General features: G+C 40.2%; 10 non-coding genes across 10 annotated transcripts; all 10 read left to right on the top strand.

Annotated features, from left to right (window-relative positions):
- Positions 1–117: 117 nt before the first annotated feature.
- On the top strand, positions 118–236 carry LOC130074786 (5S ribosomal RNA). Its single transcript, XR_008805056.1, has one exon. It is a non-coding gene; the product is annotated as a 5S ribosomal RNA (ribosomal RNA).
- Positions 237–400: 164 nt separating this feature from the next.
- LOC130074775 (5S ribosomal RNA) lies at positions 401–519 on the top strand. Its single transcript, XR_008805045.1, has one exon. It is a non-coding gene; the product is annotated as a 5S ribosomal RNA (ribosomal RNA).
- A 61-nt stretch (positions 520–580) lies between these two features.
- Positions 581–699, top strand: LOC130074403 (5S ribosomal RNA). The gene has a single exon (XR_008804681.1). It is a non-coding gene; the product is annotated as a 5S ribosomal RNA (ribosomal RNA).
- Positions 700–760: 61 nt separating this feature from the next.
- Positions 761–879, top strand: LOC130074764 (5S ribosomal RNA). Its single transcript, XR_008805034.1, has one exon. It is a non-coding gene; the product is annotated as a 5S ribosomal RNA (ribosomal RNA).
- A 178-nt stretch (positions 880–1,057) lies between these two features.
- On the top strand, positions 1,058–1,176 carry LOC130074553 (5S ribosomal RNA). The gene has a single exon (XR_008804829.1). It is a non-coding gene; the product is annotated as a 5S ribosomal RNA (ribosomal RNA).
- A 60-nt stretch (positions 1,177–1,236) lies between these two features.
- Positions 1,237–1,355, top strand: LOC130074751 (5S ribosomal RNA). The gene has a single exon (XR_008805023.1). It is a non-coding gene; the product is annotated as a 5S ribosomal RNA (ribosomal RNA).
- Positions 1,356–1,416: 61 nt separating this feature from the next.
- Positions 1,417–1,535, top strand: LOC130074739 (5S ribosomal RNA). Its single transcript, XR_008805012.1, has one exon. It is a non-coding gene; the product is annotated as a 5S ribosomal RNA (ribosomal RNA).
- A 164-nt stretch (positions 1,536–1,699) lies between these two features.
- On the top strand, positions 1,700–1,818 carry LOC130074654 (5S ribosomal RNA). The gene has a single exon (XR_008804928.1). It is a non-coding gene; the product is annotated as a 5S ribosomal RNA (ribosomal RNA).
- A 15,128-nt stretch (positions 1,819–16,946) lies between these two features.
- LOC130074562 (5S ribosomal RNA) lies at positions 16,947–17,065 on the top strand. Its single transcript, XR_008804838.1, has one exon. It is a non-coding gene; the product is annotated as a 5S ribosomal RNA (ribosomal RNA).
- Positions 17,066–17,126: 61 nt separating this feature from the next.
- LOC130074733 (5S ribosomal RNA) lies at positions 17,127–17,245 on the top strand. Its single transcript, XR_008805008.1, has one exon. It is a non-coding gene; the product is annotated as a 5S ribosomal RNA (ribosomal RNA).
- The last annotated feature ends 3,747 nt before the right edge of the window (positions 17,246–20,992 follow it).

Raw genomic sequence — 20,992 nt, 5'->3', positions numbered from 1 at the left:
ATGATTGGTCAGTATAAGGACTTAGAGGAGAGTTTGCCTACCAGGTGCTGTAAGCTTTATTGTTTACTTCACTAATGTTCTAACCTTTCAAATAGCCAGATTTTGGCAGCAGATTTCGCTTACGGCCATACCACTTTGAGCACGCCCGATCTCGTCTGATCTCGGAAGCTAAGCAAGGTCGGGCCTGGTTAGTACTTGGATGGGAGACCGCCTGGGAATACCAGGTGCTGTAAGCTTTATTGTTTAAAAAAAAAAAAGAGTCAATGAGCTTTTCAAATAGGCGGAAATAGTCTCTTTGTTTCTTCAAAAAGCCTGAAATAGTCTCTCTGAGTTTCTTCAGAAACCCTGAAAGAGTCTCTTAAATTTTTCTTCAAAAAGCCCGATTTTGGCAGCAGGTTTCGCTTACGGCCATACCACTTTGAGCACGCCCGATCTCGTCTGATCTCGGAAGCTAAGCAAGGTCGGGCCTGGTTAGTACTTGGATGGGAGACCGCCTGGGAATACCAGGTGCTGTAAGCTTTATTGTTTACTTCACTAATGTTCTAACCTTTCAAATAGCCAGATTTTGGCAGCAGATTTCGCTTACGGCCATACCACTTTGAGCACGCCCGATCTCGTCTGATCTCGGAAGCTAAGCAAGGTCGGGCCTGGTTAGTACTTGGATGGGAGACCGCATGGGAATACCAGGTGCTGTAAGCTTTATTGTTTACTTCACTAATGTTCTAACCTTTCAAAGGGCCAGATTTTGGCAGGAGATTTCGCTTACGGCCATACCACTTTGAGCACGCCCGATCTCGTCTGATCTCGGAAGCTAAGCAAGGTCGGGCCTGGTTAGTACTTGGATGGGAGACCGCCTGGGAATACCAGGTGCTGTAAGCTTTATTGTTTAAAAAAAAAAAAAAAAAAAAAAAAAAGAGTCAATGAGCATTTCAAATAGGCGGAAATAGTCTCTTTGTTTCTTCAAAAAGCCTGAAATAGTCTCTCTGAGTTTCTTCAGAAACCCTGAAAGAGTCTCTTAAATTTTTCTTCAAAAAGCCCGATTTTGGCAGCAGGTTTCGCTTACGGCCATACTACTTTGAGCACGCCCGATCTCGTCTGATCTCGGAAGCTAAGCAAGGTCGGGCCTGGTTAGTACTTGGATGGGAGACCGCCTGGGAATACCAGGTGCTGTAAGCTTTATTGTTTACTTCACTAATGTCTAACCTTTCAAATAGCCCGATTTTGGCAGCAGGTTTCGCTTACGGCCATACCACTTTGAGCACGCCCGATCTCGTCTGATCTCGGAAGCTAAGCAAGGTCGGGCCTGGTTAGTACTTGGATGGGAGACCGCCTGGGAATACCAGGTGCTGTAAGCTTTATTGTTTACTTCACTAATGTTCTAACCTTTCAAATAGCCAGATTTTGGCAGCAGATTTCGCTTACGGCCATACCACTTTGAGCACGCCCGATCTCGTCTGATCTCGGAAGCTAAGCAAGGTCGGGCCTGGTTAGTACTTGGATGGGAGACCGCCTGGGAATACCAGGTGCTGTAAGCTTTATTGTTTAAAAAAAAAAAAGAGTCAATGAGCTTTTCAAATAGGCGGAAATAGTCTCTTTGTTTCTTCAAAAAGCCTGAAATAGTCTCTCTGAGTTTCTTCAGAAACCCTGAAAGAGTCTCTTAAATTTTTCTTCAAAAAGCCCGATTTTGGCAGCAGGTTTCGCTTACGGCCATACCACTTTGAGCACGCCCGATCTCGTCTGATCTCGGAAGCTAAGCAAGGTCGGGCCTGGTTAGTACTTGGATGGGAGACCGCCTGGGAATACCAGGTGCTGTAAGCTTTATTGTTTAAAAAAAAAAAGAGTCAATGAGCTTTTCAAATAGGCGGAAATAGTCTCTTTGTTTCTTCTGTAAGAAATTATAGTCTGCTCCGATCCAACTTCCACTCCAATATATATATGTAAATGTTCCTTCACTAAAAGAGCTTATTTATCATAGAGACAATTCATTCCAATCTCAGTAATATGCAAAGAGTCACGGTTATCACCTATAGCATGGGAGCGACAGCAGGCAATCAAGAACCATCTTGATTACAGGGACTTAAAATAAAAGTTATCACCTTAACATTTGACAGTTCTACATTGAAGTGATGTACATTGTGTTTTGCACTTTGGAGTTGTGATGATGATGATGATGTCACCTGTTAAGCATGAGAGTTCTGCCAGTCCTGTTCTCCCTATTGTAAGTTAAAAGAATCAGTTGGGCTGATTGGATTATCATCAAGATGTGAATGAGACTGTTATGTTGATGAGATCAGGACTGGGGAAATGGGCTGACTCTTGTACTTCATTTACATGCTGAGGGGGAAGACGAATGGAATACAGTATAAAATGTTTGAGCTGAGATTATTTCGGGGTTCATTTGGACGCCGGTGAACCCAAGGTGCTCCGTGTATCTTGCCACTGCTATGCTGTAATAAACTTCATTTTTGAGATCTTCGACGTCCGCATTATTTTTTCTTACATTGGCGAGCCACCCTTCCAGGAGTTTCCAACAAAAAGTGGGGAAAGGTAAGAAAAAGCTGTTTTCTTTCATTTATGCTGTTTTTTGTCAGGAAACCCCTCGTTTAAAAAAATCTAGAAAAGGAAAATTTAAGGACAGAAGAGAATTTGGTTTATTCAGTCTTAGCAGGAAGAGTTGTTAAGCCTATTCTGTACGATTTTGTTTAAGATTCTAACAGAATTGAATCAGCCCGAAGTAGTGTGGTGACAGAGTTGTATTGGAATTGTTGTTTCTAAAGTAGTTGAAACAAAGTGCTTAAGTGTAAAGTTTCTAAAGTAACTGAAACTTGGTGTCGGTCTCTTATAATTCTGTTGAGATTCTAAAGTAAGTGAATCAACCCGAAGTAGTGTGGTGGCAGAATTATATTAGATCAGTTGTTTCTAAAGTAACTGAAACAAATGTGTATGTTTCTAATGTACTTGAAACCGATTGTGAAGTTGTTATAATTCTGAGGAAATTCTAAAGTAAGTGAATAAGACCCTACGCAGTGTGGTCACAGAATTATTGCACAACGATTGTGTTTTATAGTGTAGATTAGTGAGTCTGACACTTTACGGCTCTGTGGAATTTAAAACAAGAACCCGAAGCAGTGTGGTTTTGCCCGACGTACTGTGGCAGTGTTTTAAATTAGATATTGTATAAGCCCGAAGTACTGTGGATAAGTAAACTGTTTTAAGAAAATAACATAAAACCCGACGTAGTGTGGTTTTGTACAGTGTTTTTTAAAACTGTTTTGTGTAGTGAAATTTAAGGTCAAATGGATTGTGGCCATGGTTAAGTTTAGAAGCCTCAGATAGTGTGGCTATTTTGTTAATTTGCGTCCGAAGTAGGCTACTGAAGCTGTGAATAATTAGACGGATATCTCAAAGGAACTAGATAACGTGTAGTTATTTAAAATCAGACTTTGTGAATAACTATTAGATCACGAGATACTCTAAAGCCTGATAAGACTTTTGAAAATGGAAGAAATTATTGTTAAATACATCGCTAAACACGGTTCTCAGGGAATGTTTGACGGAATAGAGAATATTGTTGACAAACCGTACAAGTGGGCTATCTCTAAGTTTGAAAATGATCCCAAAATGCCTAAGAACAAAAATGGGAAAATTGCTAATGCGCTTCAAGCACTTTTTGCTTCATACAAAGTAACTAGGAGGAGAGTAGATGAGTTAGAGGCTGAAAATGAGCGACTCAGTGTTGGGGTAATTTCTACAAAAAATTACCTGGCTAGTGAAACAATATGGAAAGAAGAAAAGGTCAAGATGCAGAATGAGATCACACTTCTTAGATCTAACAATAGTATGCTTAAATCATCTGTGGAAACATTGTCCAACAATTTGGAGGAAGCGAAGGCGGCTTGTCAGTTTATGATAAAGAGTGGCACAACTGAGAAAAACCGTAGTAAGACATTGTTAGGTGTCACATTGTGTAACCCAGTTCCAGAAATGCCAGATTTGCAGGAAGACACCACTGAGGGTTGGGAAAAATTTCCCATGGCACCAGTCCATACTACTACGACTATGCGTGCTAGTGAAGGAAGGGAAGAACCAATGACCTCTACCATAGTCCGAGGATTTAATCCAACTGAACTAGAAACTGTGATCAAGAATATTGGTAAATTTGATCCTGCCAAACAAGATCCATTAGATTTTCTGAAAAACTTGGAGGAATATGCTGAAGTTTACAATTTAACAGATGGTGATGCATGCGTTTTGTTGAGAATGTGCTTACCTGACACTTTGTCTGGAGCCTTAACTCAGAAAGTAAAGGACAGAAAGGCTAATAAGTCAGAGAGGAAAAAGGCACTGCTTGAAGTCTTAGGTGAGATGTCAGTTAATTGGGATAAAATATCTGAAATGCACATGAGGAAAGGGGAGCATCCAGCAGCATTTTCAGAACGATTATTGGAGATGTTTAAAACTTTCAGTGGCAATCCCGATATTACTAAGAATGATGTCAGTTTCAAGTCTGCCTTGATTAACAAATGTGACCCACTCACCCGGTCTGCTGTGACAATGCTTGTGACACCACTCTCTGAATATAATGACATTATTGGTAAAATGACACAGTTTTACAACAATAATGCTAATGCAAATATTCAAATGAAAACTGCCAAATCTAGACATCCAGTTGCAGCCTTAGGTGGGAGAGAATGTTCTACATTATCTAATGGTTCCCATCATAGACCAAGGAGATTTACAAAAATAAATTCAGAAGGTGTTATTCTTTGCTATGCATGTGGAAAAGCTGGTCACATTGCTAGACATTGTCAAGACAATGAGAGACCTCTTCAAAGCTTTGTCTGTCATGCATGTGGAAAGGATGGTCACATTGCAAGGCACTGTTTGGAGAAAAGAAAGGAAGATCAGGAAGTTGTTTGTTTTGCTTGTGGAATGATGGGGCACAAGGCAAGACAGTGTCACTTTTCACACAAAAGAAAGATGGGCTATCGTGGTTTGCTTAAGAAAATAGTCAATTTAGAAACCCAGTTGGCACTGTTGAAAGGAAATAAAGAAGAAGCGATTCACTCCTTGTCAAACATATCACTGCACGAGCAACATGACTGTAGCTCAGTCACAAGCAGATGCTGATGCAAATTAGAATTAGTTTTATGATAGTAACACATTTTAGAAAAAGGTTTACTATCAAAAGGGGGGTGATTCTTTAGGATTTATGAAACATGTTTTATTAGCATTGATATGTAGTTGTAATTTATAATAAATGTTTTAATGGCATTATGCTTAGAAATAATTTTTTAAGAACATTACTGTAGCGATTGTACGCACGTATAAATATAATTAATTATTATTCATAACAGATTATGATCAATAATTAATAATTGAATTATTTTCAGAATTTACTGTAGCAAAATCAATAATATGATCAGTTTATCAGTTCATCCAATGAACGGAAAGCATAAACAATTATTAATTCTAGGAAATATAATATCTTCTTGGCCAAGAAAGACTAATTCCCAGCTAACAGCTAAATCAAGAAATAAATCAAGGGTCAAAGCATAGGTAACTTAGATCGAAGTTCAAGACAATAAATCGGTAAGCACATATCACAAGTAATGCTTCTCTTTTCAAATACAAACAATACTTTAATGATTATAAGCCTATGACTAACACACAAAACAAATATCTAACACAAACACACGCACACGCATTCATACAAGTTGAAGAAAGACAGAGAGTGAGGAAGAATGAGTTTTAGGAGTTAGATGGTGAGATCCCAAGTTTCTATATGCACTTAAAAGACATGACCTGAACGAACCATCAACAATTAATTTCACCCTTGTATCGTTTCTTAGGCGGGTAATTCAATTTGATATAAATTGCACCAGGTCAGTTACGTCTGGAGGCGTTACTTGCTTGTCCTTTGCGTTGCTTTGGGGATTCTCCTTTTTGTCGTAAAGGGGGTTTCCCGGTCCGTTGGTTGGCTGATCTTCTCGTGTGCCTGGATAGATCTTTGGACAGCCAGTCACGTGGTGTGTTGGCGCGGATGAATGAAAGTCTTTGAAGTTGAAAGCTGGTTTTGCAGTTGAAACGTTAAAACGAAACGTTGCAGCAACACTTAACTTAGAACCGAGACTTTTAACGGAAAAGAAACAAACTAAGAAAAGAAAGGAAAGTGAGACGAGATGGCTTCAATTAAATCTGTTTTAACCCATATCTTGATTTGGGTCATTTGTCTCTGCGTCTACATGGTTACTATAACCATCGTCGGGCATCACAAGAGAGAGTCACCAGAGCAAGAGCGCATCACAAGAGCGAGGATCACAAGAGCTAGTCACCAGAGCGAGATTCTGTGTCCGGGTCTAAGATTTTAAACTCAAAATGTTTGTCCCGCCTCCTGGAGGAATTTGGAATTCGGACAATAAGATACTATATGGTTATTTGAAAAGGGGGTCTATTCTATCCCCCCCCCTTCTCTCATCGCGAATCATGTGTTCTCTGTGGTCTGCTTTACTCATCAGCTCGAAACAGAGGATTCAGTTTAGACATAATTTCCATTTTAAGAACATAAACATTTTTACACAGATTTCAATCAAGCCATCTTTTGAATTAAACACATACGAGCATAATGATAGGAAACAACGCACAATTTCACTCACACACCTAATATTTATAACAAATATGAATTGTATGGCATTTAAGCATATGAGAGACACACACATATATTGTAGAAACAACATATAATCAAAGTCCATCGAGAATTGTCCTGGGAAGAGTTTTATGGATTTTGATATGTAAGAAAGTCCTTATGTGTGTGTGTGTGTGGGTATCCTTATGGTCAGCATTTGTGCATCCGTGGTGTGTACCACGTGAGGGTTTAGTTTCGCAAATGGCTGTCTTCAAGACAAAGGGTATTTTGTATGCAAGTCCACTTTTTCAGCCTTAAGGATATAATTGATGAGGGGAAAACTAGCTCGGGACGCTGAATGGTTCAGTCTGTTTAGTCGCAGGGGTCAGGTGACTCCTCGTTAGGGCCTCTTGCTTCACCATTTCTGAACAGATCTGTTCTTGCCAAATTATAAAACATTGACAACGTCCTTCCTTTAGTTAAGCAACAAAAGGTCTTCTTGGCTCATAGCCTCAGGGATAATTTGGAATATGCAGCCCCTTGTGTTTGATTATGTACGAACGCTTCCCTCGTGTGGGTTGCATTCTCGTTGTTGCTACATATCCCCCCTTCGTTCGATGATGGGTTGAGGAGAAGACATCAGTGAACGCTGGAGAAACGGGTAGAGGAAGCAAACACACACAGCAAACAACAAGACAACACCTCCATGACTGGTCACTTTACTGGTGCAGGGCATTAGATTACCTAGGCCTAAACAGGTTCACTCTCTCAATATAGTCAATCACGTTGAATAAAGTTTAGTTCAATTTTAGGACCGTTATTCTATTTTGTTTTGGTACGGTGATTGATCAACTTTGTGACTAAATTTGATTTGTTTGTTTTATTCTCTTCTAAATTGTTCTAGGTTTAGACCAATTTACCTTTCAATTTGTGATACGAATGATGCAGGGAGTTCTCTGGCTCACATTCGTTTTAAGGTGACTTACAAATATAGGAGTGGTGTGTCAATCCTATTATTGTGACCTTGACCCTTATGGGGTGGACAGGCATTTTACCTAATAAAAGAAGAAGGAAAGGAAGGAAGAAGTAAAACAAAACAAAGCAGTTTTGAGTGTTCCTGATATGACTTATAACTACGGTTGCGCAGCTAAGGTGTCAGGTATCATGATGTAATGAGAGGTGTTCTCAGGTGTACCTGTTGGATGGGTAGTTACCATGTTTCCTATGGTAAGTGTAGCTAAGTTGTTAAGCTAGTTTCTGAAGTTAGTTTCTACCTGTGGGGGAAAACATATTTGTTGAATGTTTTGCACGGTAGAGGTGGTTAACTTCTGTATGTAAGTGAGTATGTTAGGGGTGTCGTGTAGTGCATGTATGTATGTATGGTCAGATCTGTCTCAGTCTGTTTTGCTCCCCCCTTTTGCTTGATGGCTTAGCTTTGATGAGCTTGTTGCATCTTTGCCTTGGAAAAGGGATCTTCTGTGATCTGCTGGGGGTCAATCCAGTAAGGCAGGAAGTTCTCTGGCAGACATTGGGAGGTAGTTTGGCACGGATGTGTGAAGATGTAGTGCGAAACTTTTCTCCGTTGTTGCATTCCTCCGATGATGCCTTCTGGTTGTGACAGACTTTCTGACCTTCTGTGCATACTGTTGTTGCTGTAGCACACACGTGGTTCTTGAGTTTGGAGCTCGTTTGGTGGTTTCTTTATGAGTGATGGGTAGCCAGGATGGTGTTTTCTGGTACCTCTGGATGTTTGTCAGTGGTTGACTGTGAGAGGCCACTTTGTTCTGTGTTGTTGTAGAACAAGTGGTCGTCAAGTTCATTATGAAGGTGTATCAGATGAAACGGTGGTCTTCCATTCCATCGCCATCCTGTTCGTCATCCATGTTTACCTCATTTCCGATGAACACTTTCAGTTGCCTCATTAGTTGCTCCATGTCTTCTGAGGGTAAACTCATACTCAGTGCTGTGTTTAACTGAGTGGTGCCAAGGTGGGTTTCGTTGTTGAGTACCCACATGGAGTGCTTTTGGATGCCTTGGTTGATGGCTTTTGGATGTCCAGTTAGGTTTCCAGTGGTTTCCTTCTTGTGGGTTACTTGAGAAGCGTGGCTGGTCCCATGGCATTTCCATGCGGTTAGTGTAGTAGGTGTCAGCGACATGGGAGTCACGTTCTCTGTGCTCCTTACGAAGGACTGTGGTATTGTCATGCCACTGGGTGTCTTCCAGTGCAAGGCTTGTGTCTTGGCTGATGGAGTTTGACACTGTGGATGTTTTCAAACCTTTCTTTGAGTTCATCTTTTGTTTGATGTAGGCCTTGTGTGTCAGGTCACGTAGCTGTTGAATTGTCATTGTGCCTGGGCAGGCCATGATACCAAGATGATGACTCAATCCGGGGTGCAGGTTTCTCAGGAAGAGGGTTTTGAAGTTCACATCCTCTTCAAGTTCAGGTTTGCTATGTGCACCTAAGTAGGCTTGTCGAAAGCGGTGGTAGTAGGCTTGGGGAGTCTCTTGTCGACCTTGTTTGGTTTCCATAGCGATTAACACACCATGTTCCGACTCTGGGCCTGTGAATTCTTTAATCAGTGTCTCACATAGCAGCTGGTAGTTTGACTTGACATGAGCAGGTTGTCTGTCTAGGAAGCTTCGTACCTCTGGACTGGATGTGGATCTGAGGAGGTAGAATCTGTCTCTGTCAGTCATATGTGGTCTCACCTCAAGGTGGAAGTTGATATCTCTGATGTAGGTCTGGATGTCGGGACCCTCTGTGGAGTTTGGGTTGAACTGAGTGATATTCTTTACCAGCTGGTTGAGATCTTTAAAGGTCATCCCCTGTGCAGCTTTGGAGTCTGCCTGGATGAGCTCTCTTCGTTTGTTAGCAGGGAAGAGTTCTGTGGTGAAGGCCGGTGACGTTTTGGGTTGTGGCCATTCACTTCTTCCGTTGTATGGCAGTTCTTGGATGAAGGACTCTGTTCTGCTCAGCAGGGGTGATGCTGAGGGAGGTCTCTCCCTTCTTGGCTCTGGTTTCTGTTGGAACATGTGCAGGAGTTCATCTCTGACCGTGTAGAGCTCGTCGTTGGCGTCATCTCGCTGTTGGGTCAGATGGTCCATTTCAGCGCTGCACCTTTCCAGGTGGTCTTTCAGAGCATTAATTTCAGAGTTCTTATCTTTAATGTCAGCTTTGGCTTTCTCTAGCTGATGTTCAGCAGACTGGAGTTGGTTTACCAGGTGCTTTTGGACAGTCTTTAATTCTAGTTTGTCACGTTCAGTGACTGCAAGGGCTTCTTGGAGCTTGTCAACTTGTTTCTTTGTTTCTTGCTCCGCTTCGTCAGGCACTTTGAGTTTGTCTTGAGCTTTCGCTTTGAGCTGGTCTGTGCAGTGTTGAGTGTGCATCAGCTCTCTCAGGAACTCAGTGGTCTGACACTTGAAGTTGTCCTGGACTTTCACTTCCAGCTTGTCTATGCGGCTCTGGGCACGTGTCAGCTCCTCTTGGAGGTGGGTGATGTGCTTGTCGCTTAGTTTCAGCTGGGCTGTGAAGGCATTACTTAAGGAACAGGTGATTTTGGTTAGTTCCACGTGGTTGTGGTTCTGGCTTGAATCACGTGTCAGGAATCTTCTCAGAATTATGATTATTATTAAAAATAATAACAGTTCAATTGTCTTTGGTGTGAGGCAGTCTGTAATGCCTCTGAGCCAGGCGTCCACGTCGTCCCTTTGGGCACTGGGGTTCGTCGTCCACGACATGTTGGTACGCTGGGGTGAAGAGACTGACACAGACCTGTGTGGAATGTAGGCCTATATGTGGTTGAACAGCTAAGTGTCGTTTCAGTGACGATACACTAATAGTGAAATGTTGTAATGTCTACGTGTTGGTCTCAGTGTAGGCAGGTAGGCTAGTGATGGGGAAACTTCGTCACTCAACTGAGTGAGGGAAAGAGAGAGAAAAAGGTTAAAACAAATCTCAATTTGTAAAGGTTTTTTTTTTTCAATGGGAGAAATATTTTTTATAAATATTTTCTATCAATGAAAAGCTGGTTTCAGCTCGTGATGTGAGGACTACGTCACTCAACTGAGTAAGGGAAAAAGAGAGGAAGAGGTTAAAAACCAATTTAAAAAGAAAAACAAGAAAGAAAATTCTCAACTAGGAGAGATATTATTTTTCTCGTAAATGCTTCCTATTAAAGAGAATCTGTTTCCAGAAAGTTAAACAATATTATTGTTTACGTTTACAACGAAAAATAATACAATAATAATGCTGATACCTCTTTTCTGAGTTTGACAGGATTGACACCACACACCGTCAGTTGGGCCGCTTACAGCAGGGATGCTTTGAAGGCGACGGTTGCTCAACACTTGTCTCTGTTAATTGATCTTGGATGAGATGTCAAATTGTAAATTGCGTACACAGATGCAGGGAGAGTACGGAGAACAGAGAGGGTTTGATTAAAAATCAAATACCTAATGATTTCTTTGGAAAGATTGTCTTTCTCTTTCTTTTGAATCAATTGATGGTTCTCTCAGGTGTGTTCCCTACAAGTGTGAAGAATGGGATGGAATAAAGCAGGACAGCACAGGAAAGATGTGAGAAGGGAAGGAGGGAAGGAGATTGGATCCACAAATGGCTGGAGCCTTTGTCGAACTACGAGTATGGAATTGACAGTTGCCAAACAACTAAACATTCACAAATAAACTTTTGAAAGAGAGGGTTATCTCTGATTTATTTGAAACTCGTAGTGAGATACCAATGTCTCCTTTTGAGGCTCAGGTGTGTCACTTCCAAGCAAAAAGGAAGAGGTAATGAGGATGAAAGAAAGTAATAATGATAGTGGACAAAATAAGAAAGGAAAATTAAATAAAGGGGGTAAATGAATAAGTAAAATAGATTGGTTAAGTTTATAACCACAACTGAAATAAATGAGAAAAGGAGGATACAACGCAATAACAATAAGAAGCAAGTATGAGTCTAACAATATTTTGTAATAGGGAAAATGTTGGTGGAATAAGTTCTTAACTTTCAAAGTTTAAGACTTATTCGCCTGTGATTAGATCTAAAAGAGAAATTTAGAAATTATGAAATTAGATTTATTAAAAATAAATCGAGAAATCGTTAGAAATTACCTGTTAAGAAAAATAGAATTTAAATTTAATAATTCCCTAAAAAAAAAATCAAATTCGAATTTGACAATTAATAATCATAAACCAGTATTTTCTTTTGCAAGTAAAATGCAGGTAAAGGAATTAATAATTGCAAACGACTTCCTTTTCAAGGAAAATATGGGTTAAGTGAGATATGGGAAAGGTAAATAAGAAAGAAGAAAAGACCAACAGGTGGAAAGTCAAGGTGTTTAAATGGTTAAATCACTTTAACGTTGTTCAAACAGACACTATTTAACCATTGAGGTTAATACTACTGATAACCGTAAATAATGCTAAAGGCGTTAGCATATAGGCCTCACTGTAAACAACTGCTTTGGTTAGCTTGGCAAAGGGCTAGCTAGCTTAGCCACCAAAAGGGTTTGTTTACACTGTGGCTCTGATCATGCGAGAGGTCAGAGTTCCCCCGGAAGCGTTGGTTAAGACTTCCGTGTCACGATCGTAACTATGGCAACGAAACGAACGCTAGTGGGTAAACATGTGAATTGCAACAGTTAGGAAACAGTTACGCATGTTACATGAAATGTCGGCGCATTTCAACAATGTTCATAGAATATGCATGTACAGTAACAGTCGATCATATTACGGGAAATGTCGGCGCATTTCAAACTGTACAAAAATACACCACTCGTAGCTTTAGCTGGTTTTACGACGTGGGGTTCACTCAGTTTATTAGGAGTGATATTAACTTTAAGCAAGCGACAGCTTTGCGTTATAATAGATGGAACGATGACGACCTCGGCAGATCGTCTCTGTGCAAGTTTATCTGGGCACACGAACAACAGGGTTCTTCACGTTAACTGTTGGTTAAGTTCCACGTCAAGCTTTACTTGAACACAATTTTAAAATGACTCTTATTCAATTACATTCGGACACACGCAGTGTTTACCCGAGAATTCATTGAACAGGCACCAACATACAAGCAAACATAGACAAACAGCTGTTTATTACTGGGATTGCAATGGGACACGCATTGACAATCAGATAAATATAACTGCTTCTATGTTTATCACGGGTCGCAGTGGAACACGCACTGTAAATCGGATAAAAATATATATAACGTTAGATGAGGAACACGCTCATCGCTCTGTGAGGAGAATAATCGTTCTTATAGGCCTATAGTTATTTTAATTACTGCAGTATAATTTTGTTAAGCTCTCTGGCTGATACACACACATGTATAGCTTTGACAGACGCTGGAACACGCAGACGTCGGTAAGCTATAATCAAGGTATTTCAGAAATTGAGGAACACGCTCAATTCTCACCTTATTGTTGTGTGATATTTTATATCTTGGGTTATTTTACTGCAGTTGAAAAATAACATATATGGAGGCAGACAGACTAGCTCTTTCAGGGGTGCGTCTCTCAAGCAGCAGATTCATTCAAACAGGGCGCGCGCTGCGCGCTCTCCATCCGTCACACACAGACTTTCGCAGGTTCGGATCTCTCATCCGCACAATATGAAAAGATAAATTACTTGGTATATGCTTACAATTTAGGTTAAACTTCCCGCATTTTTCTCCACCATAAATAATGTAGCGATTGTACGCACGTATAAATATAATTAATTATTATTCATAACAGATTATGATCAATAATTAATAATTGAATTATTTTCAGAATTTACTGTAGCAAAATCAATAATATGATCAGTTTATCAGTTCATCCAATGAACGGAAAGCATAAACAATTATTAATTCTAGGAAATATAATATCTTCTTGGCCAAGAAAGACTAATTCCCAGCTAACAGCTAAATCAAGAAATAAATCAAGGGTCAAAGCATAGGTAACTTAGATCGAAGTTCAAGACAATAAATCGGTAAGCACATATCACAAGTAATGCTTCTCTTTTCAAATACAAACAATACTTTATTGATTATAAGCCTATGACTAACACACAAAACAAATATCTAACACAAACACACGCACACGCATTCATACAAGTTGAAGAAAGACAGAGAGTGAGGAAGAATGAGTTTTAGGAGTTAGATGGTGAGATCCCAAGTTTCTATATGCACTTAAAAGACATGACCTGAACGAACCATCAACAATTAATTTCACCCTTGTATCGTTTCTTAGGCGGGTAATTCAATTTGATATAAATTGCACCAGGTCAGTTACGTCTGGAGGCGTTACTTGCTTGTCCTTTGCGTTGCTTTGGGGATTCTCCTTTTTGTCGTAAAGGGGGTTTCCCGGTCCGTTGGTTGGCTGATCTTCTCGTGTGCCTGGATAGATCTTTGGACAGCCAGTCACGTGGTGTGTTGGCGCGGATGAATGAAAGTCTTTGAAGTTGAAAGCTGGTTTTGCAGTTGAAACGTTAAAACGAAACGTTGCAGCAACACTTAACTTAGAACCGAGACTTTTAACGGAAAAGAAACAAACTAAGAAAAGAAAGGAAAGTGAGACGAGATGGCTTCAATTAAATCTGTTTTAACCCATATCTTGATTTGGGTCATTTGTCTCTGCGTCTACATGGTTACTATAACCATCGTCGGGCATCACAAGAGAGAGTCACCAGAGCAAGAGCGCATCACAAGAGCGAGGATCACAAGAGCTAGTCACCAGAGCGAGATTCTGTGTCCGGGTCTAAGATTTTGAACTCAAAATGTTTGTCCCGCCTCCTGGAGGAATTTGGAATTCGGACAATAAGATACTATATGGTTATTTGAAAAGGGGGTCTATTCTATCCCCCCCCCTTCTCTCATCGCGAATCATGTGTTCTCTGTGGTCTGCTTTACTCATCAGCTCGAAACAGAGGATTCAGTTTAGACATAATTTCCATTTTAAGAACATAAACATTTTTACACAGATTTCAATCAAGCCATCTTTTGAATTAAACACATACGAGCATAATGATAGGAAACAACGCACAATTTCACTCACACACCTAATATTTATAACAAATATGAATTGTATGGCATTTAAGCATATGAGAGACACACACATATATTGTAGAAACAACATATAATCAAAGTCCATCGAGAATTGTCCTGGGAAGAGTTTTATGGATTTTGATATGTAAGAAAGTCCTTATGTGTGTGTGTGTGTGGGTATCCTTATGGTCAGCATTTGTGCATCCGTGGTGTGTACCACGTGAGGGTTTAGTTTCGCAAATGGCTGTCTTCAAGACAAAGGGTATTTTGTATGCAAGTCCACTTTTTCAGCCTTAAGGATATAATTGATGAGGGGAAAACTAGCTCGGGACGCTGAATGGTTCAGTCTGTTTAGTCGCAGGGGTCAGGTGACTCCTCGTTAGGGCCTCTTGCTTCACCATTTCTGAACAGATCTGTTCATGCCAAATTATAAAACATTGACAACGTCCTTCCTTTAGTTAAGCAACAAAAGGTCTTCTTGGCTCATAGCCTCAGGGATAATTTGGAATATGCAGCCCCTTGTGTTTGATTATGTACGAACGCTTCCCTCGTGTGGGTTGCATTCTCGTTGTTGCTACATTACCAATGTTTGATGTTTTGAGATGAAAATTCTGTGACTTTCATGTTTGAATGTGAAAAGATGATTGTGGGGGAAAGGGGGGCAACCTCTTCTTTTGATCATTGTTTCAGATATAAGCATCGAGATGTTTGTCTGAAATGTGTAACCTCCTGGAGAAAGATGATATGGTCGTTTGAAGGACGAGAAGGAAGTAGAACCAGTGGAGCCAGGGGATTTTCTCAAGAAAAAGAACAGAATACAGAGATTTACAGATCTGCAAGACCCTGAGACCCACCATGGGATGGATGGAACTGACGAAGAGGCACAGACTCGAACAACACCAGAGACTGCTTCTTCTAGAAGGACTTATGATCCAAGTGGAAAAGAATGGATAATGAGAAGAGAAATAAGAGGAGATTTCAGAAACAAACCATTGCAGAGACTACGGACATCAGTCTTTCCACATAGAAAAAAAACAAGTGGATAAAGGATGTCCACACTGAGAAAATCGACACAAAACACATGACAAAATGAAAAACCACACACACACACACACATTATACTGTCTATTGATTGTTTGAGTTATGCAAATAACAAATGCATGACCTTTAAACCTGCTGTTTGTGTATCATTTTTATAATCGGTCAGTGCATGATGTTATGCTGTACGTGTTCCATGTTGAAACGTCAGATTGAAGATAATTCTATGATCAATATTGAACATTTCCGTTGGATGTGATGGTTCTTGATTACCTCTTTCAAACCCTCAAAAAAAACAAAAAAAAATAATAATAATAATTTCTTAACAACGCAAACTATGATAATTCTGCTCAAGTGAAGTAGAGCTGTAACCAGTGTGCATGAGGTGTCGACCCAACGACGGGTAAGATTCTCCGATGGCCATAGGGGGACAACCTAAGCCAGGGCTTCACCGCCACTGGGCACCTGCCCACCAGGGAAGGGAGGTGTTATCTATGAAAAGGGAGTGGATGTGATGCTTCTTATGGGCCAAGAGCATCAAAGGGGGGACTGTAAGAAATTATAGTCTGCTCCGATCCAACTTCCACTCCAATATATATATGTAAATGTTCCTTCACTAAAAGAGCTTATTTATCATAGAGACAATTCATTCCAATCTCAGTAATATGCAAAGAGTCACGGTTATCACCTATAGCATGGGAGCGACAGCAGGCAATCAAGAACCATCTTGATTACAGGGACTTAAAATAAAAGTTATCACCTTAACATTTGACCGTTCTACATTGAAGTGATGTACATTGTGTTTTGCACTTTGGAGTTGTGATGATGATGATGATGTCACCTGTTAAGCATGAGAGTTCTGCCAGTCCTGTTCTCCCTATTGTAAGTTAAAAGAATCAGTTGGGCTGATTGGATTATCATCAAGATGTGAATGAGACTGTTATGTTGATGAGATCAGGACTGGGGAAATGGGCTGACTCTTGTACTTCATTTACATGCTGAGGGGGAAGACGAATGGAATGGAATACAGTATAAAATGTTTGAGCTGAGATTATTTCGGGGTTCATTTGGACGCCGGTGAACCCAAGGTATCTTGCCACTGCGATGCTGTAATAAACTTCATTTTTGAGATCTTCGACGTCCGCATTATTTTTTCTTACACTTCAAAAAGCCTGAAATAGTCTCTCTGAGTTTCTTCAGAAACCCTGAAAGAGTCTCTTAAATTTTTCTTCAAAAAGCCCGATTTTGGCAGCAGGTTTCGCTTACGGCCATACCACTTTGAGCACGCCCGATCTCGTCTGATCTCGGAAGCTAAGCTAGGTCGGGCCTGGTTAGTACTTGGATGGGAGACCGCCTGGGAATACCAGGTGCTGTAAGCTTTTTAGTTTACTTCACTAATGTTTTAACCTTTCAAATAGCCCGATTTTGGCAGCAGATTTCGCTTACGGCCATACCACTTTGAGCACGCCCGATCTCGTCTGATCTCGGAAGCTAAGCAGGGTCGGGCCTGGTTAGTACTTGGATGGGAGACAGCCTGGGAATACCAGGTGCTGTAAGCTTTTTAGTTTACTTCACTAATGTTTTAACCTTTCAAATAGCCCGATTTTGGCAGCAGATTTCGCTTACGGCCATACCACCTTGAGCACGCCCTAGTGGAAGCAGGAAGTGGTAGAGTCAGTGGAGAGAACAGGTGGAGAGTGTTTGTTTGGAAGATATTTTGAGTTTTGTGCTAAAACAACCCTTTATTAAACAAGGAATTGTAATTTGTGGAGTTATTTACTCCCCAAACGGCATTTCTGCTGTTTGGGGATTAGTACTTCTGGCACAGTGAAGGTGGGAATGCAAGCTGACAACATGGAAAAGGGAAGAGGAGTGGACAAGCGGAATGTGAGTGAAAATGGCGTTGAAGATGAACAAAGGAGAAGGAATTATGAGAAGAGACTAACAGTGCTGGTGGAGATAGAGGGGAGAGGACAGAATAACCATGATGGAACTGCTGAAGAAAGTAAGAGAGGAATGTGGAGTGGTCATCGGATGCAGGTACAAAACTCCAAAGGAATATGAACTAACAATGGAGGAGGAGAAAGGAAAAGATAAAATATTGGATGGATTAAAGATAAAACAGAGCAGAATCATGGCGAAAGAAATAAACAGCACGGAGATGGTAGTTTCATTCCTGGGTCTGCCTACGTACATCCAGGATGAGGAAATAATGAGAAAGCTAACGGAATGGGGAGTGACGGCTGTCTCAAGAATAAAGAGGAGAATGTGGCCAGGGACTGATATAGCGGATGGGACCAGATTTTTAAAAGTCAAGTTCACTGATACGGTCAAATCCTTGCCGTATTCCACAAAGTTTGACACAATGGGAGGTACGGAGCACTTCAGAGTCATCCATGACAGACAGGTGAAAGTTTGTCGCTTGTGCATTCAACCGGGGCACATACTGAGAGACTGCCCAAGCTTCAAGTGCAACAAGCAAGGACACTATGCACGGGAGTGTAAGGAGGGGAATTGCAAGGAGTGTCAGATGAGGTATGGACTGTGTGTGTGTGAAACGCCGGCGGAGATGGGAGAAGAGAGCATCGAAGGAGAGCCATCAGATCTTTACGAGGTGGATGAGGAGGAGAAAAGTGAGGAGGAGGAAGGTGTAGCGGCTGGAGAAGAGGTGAGAAGTGGCACTTGGTGCGAAAAAGAAGGAAAAGGAGAACGGAGAGCTGCCGAGAGAGAGAGTGGTCGAAGAGAAAGTGGTCTCACGACTATGGCAGAGAGAGAGAGGAGAAAAAAATAAAGTTCTGGAACTAGATGAAGGGACAAATTTAAGAGACGGAAAAGCAAAAATATTGAAAGAACGGGAGAACGAAGAAGACGATGGAGAGATATCGAAAGGTGATGGTGAAAGTCAAGGTGCAAAAAGTATGAAGGAGAAGGATGAAGGAGGGAGAGGAGAAAAGGAGATGTCACAGAACCCAGCATTAAACGTGGAGGAGGAAATGGACACAAGTGAGGAAAAGAGCATAAAGAAGAAAAGAAAGAAAAATGGGAAGGAGGAGCATACTGCAAAAAAGTAAGGAATTGGATTTACTGAAATGAGTTTGAGATTCCTTAAAACTATAATATACATTATGTGTGGCGTTATGAACATTGCATGCTTGAACGCCAATGGACTAAGAGATGTAAACAAGTTTGAGAAGGTGAAGGGAGTGCTTAAAGCAGACATAATATGTTTACAAGAGACGCATTGGTCGGAAGAAATAATGGGAAATATAAAAAAAGTGTGGGAAGATGACATTTTTGTAAACCATGGAAATCAAAAAGCTTGTGGTGTGGCGATTTTGATAAAGAGGGATAGAGTGTATAATGTACAACAAATTTATAAAGATGGTAAAGGGAGATTGTTAGTAATAGATTTTATGTTTCGCAATGAGCTATTTAGGTTGATAAATGTTTATGCACCTAATGTAGAAACTGAAAGAAAAGAAGTCTTCAAAGAAATTAAGCCGTTATGTAAAGGGAAATTTATAGTAATGGGAGACTTTAATGTTTGGTGCACAAGACTAGATGCATCAAGTAGTGCAAATTTTAAATCAGATGTGTCTAGGAAATATTTAAATGAATGGATGATGAGCGAGGATATAGTTGATGCTTGGAGAGAGGAGAATCCTTATAAAAGAGAGTTTTCTAGAAGGCAAATGGTGATGGGGAGTTTGAAGCAAAGCCGAATAGATTTATGTTTAATTAAAAGGGAAATGTTAGGATACGTGAAAAATGTGAAATATAAGTTTATAGGGATAAGTGACCATGCTGCTATGACAGTTAAGGTTGGTGTAAATATGGAAGAGAGAGGTGGGGGCGTGTGGTGTTTGAATGCATCTCTGCTAAAGGAAAAGGCATATAAAGAAAATATCAGCAAATGTATAAGGTATGAAATGGAAAACCCATTGTTTAATGAAAATGTGTGTGAATGGTGGGAAATAATGAAAGCAAAAATAAAAAAAAGAAGTGTTAGATATTCAAAACAAAGGGATTTCATGAGGAGGAGTAAAGTAGAAGCAATGGAAAATGCATTGAAGAAGGAAGCAGAGAAAATAGATAGGGATCCTAAGCATGGAAAAGAATGTTTTTTGAAGATAAAAGCAGAGATGGAGGAATATGAAAAAAGAAAAAAGTAAGGGTGCAATAGTAAGGAGTAGGGCACAGTATGCTTTAGAGGGAGAAAGGAGTACAAAGTTCTTTCTGAACTTAGAGAAAAAAAAGCAGAGGAAAAATCATATTTTTGAGTTGGAAAATGAAAAAGGGGTAAAAGTAACTGATTATGTGGAGATAATAAGAGTAGTAGAGTCGTTTTATAGAGAATTATTTAAGAAAGAAGGTGTAAAACAGGACTGTGTGGATGAGGTTTTAAATACTGTAAGTGCTAGGTTAAATGAAGAGGATAAAAGTATGTGTGAAAGAGATATAAGGATTGAAGAAATAAAAGAAGCAATAGAGCAAACAAAACCGAATAAAAGCCCAGGTGCAGACGGTCTAATACATGAATTTTATAAGACTTTTGTTGATATTATAGCACCAATATTGTGGAAGCTGTATAAGAGTATGGAAGAGAGAGGGGAAATGCCACAATCAATGGGTTTAGGAGTAATCACCATCTTGTACAAAAATAAGGGGAGTCCACTTAAGTTGGAAAATTATAGACCATTGAGTCTTTTAAACACAGACTATAAAATTTTAACAAAAGTATTAGCTAATAGAATAAAAAAGGTAGTAGGGACAATAATATCACCAAATCAAGCATACAGCATAATGGGAAGAGATATCACAGACACAATTAGTACAATAAGGGATGTAGTAGAAAGCATGGGAAAGGATGGGGAGGGCGGTTTGATTTTATCGATGGCTTTAAATAAGGCGTTTGATAGGGTAGAGCACAGCTTCATGGAGCAAACAATGAGAAGATTTGGATTTGGGGAGAGGATTCTAAGGTGGATAAAGTTAGTATATGATAATGCTAAGAGTTGTGTGAAAATTAATGGGGTGTTAACTGACCCTTTTCCTTTAGAGAGGTCAGTTAGGCAAGGATGTCCATTGTCGGCATTGCTATACTCAATAACAGCAGAGCCTTTGGCAACACTGATTAAAGGAGATAAAGAAATAAGAGGAATTCAAATACCATATGGGGGAATCAGCATAATTCATCAGTATGCAGATGATCCCACATTTACAGTTAAGGACATAGAGAGTATAAATAGAATAAGGGAACATACGGAAAAGCGTCAGGTGCAAAAATAAATGTAGATAAATCCGAA

This window comes from Rhinichthys klamathensis, unplaced genomic scaffold (assembly GCF_029890125.1).
Source record: "Rhinichthys klamathensis goyatoka isolate OS25496 unplaced genomic scaffold, OSU_Roscu_1.1 h1tg000570l_1, whole genome shotgun sequence".
Taxonomy (NCBI): Eukaryota; Metazoa; Chordata; class Actinopteri; order Cypriniformes; family Leuciscidae; genus Rhinichthys; species Rhinichthys klamathensis.
Note: the sequence above shows the minus strand (reverse complement) of the source record. Positions and strands in the feature narration are given on the sequence as shown.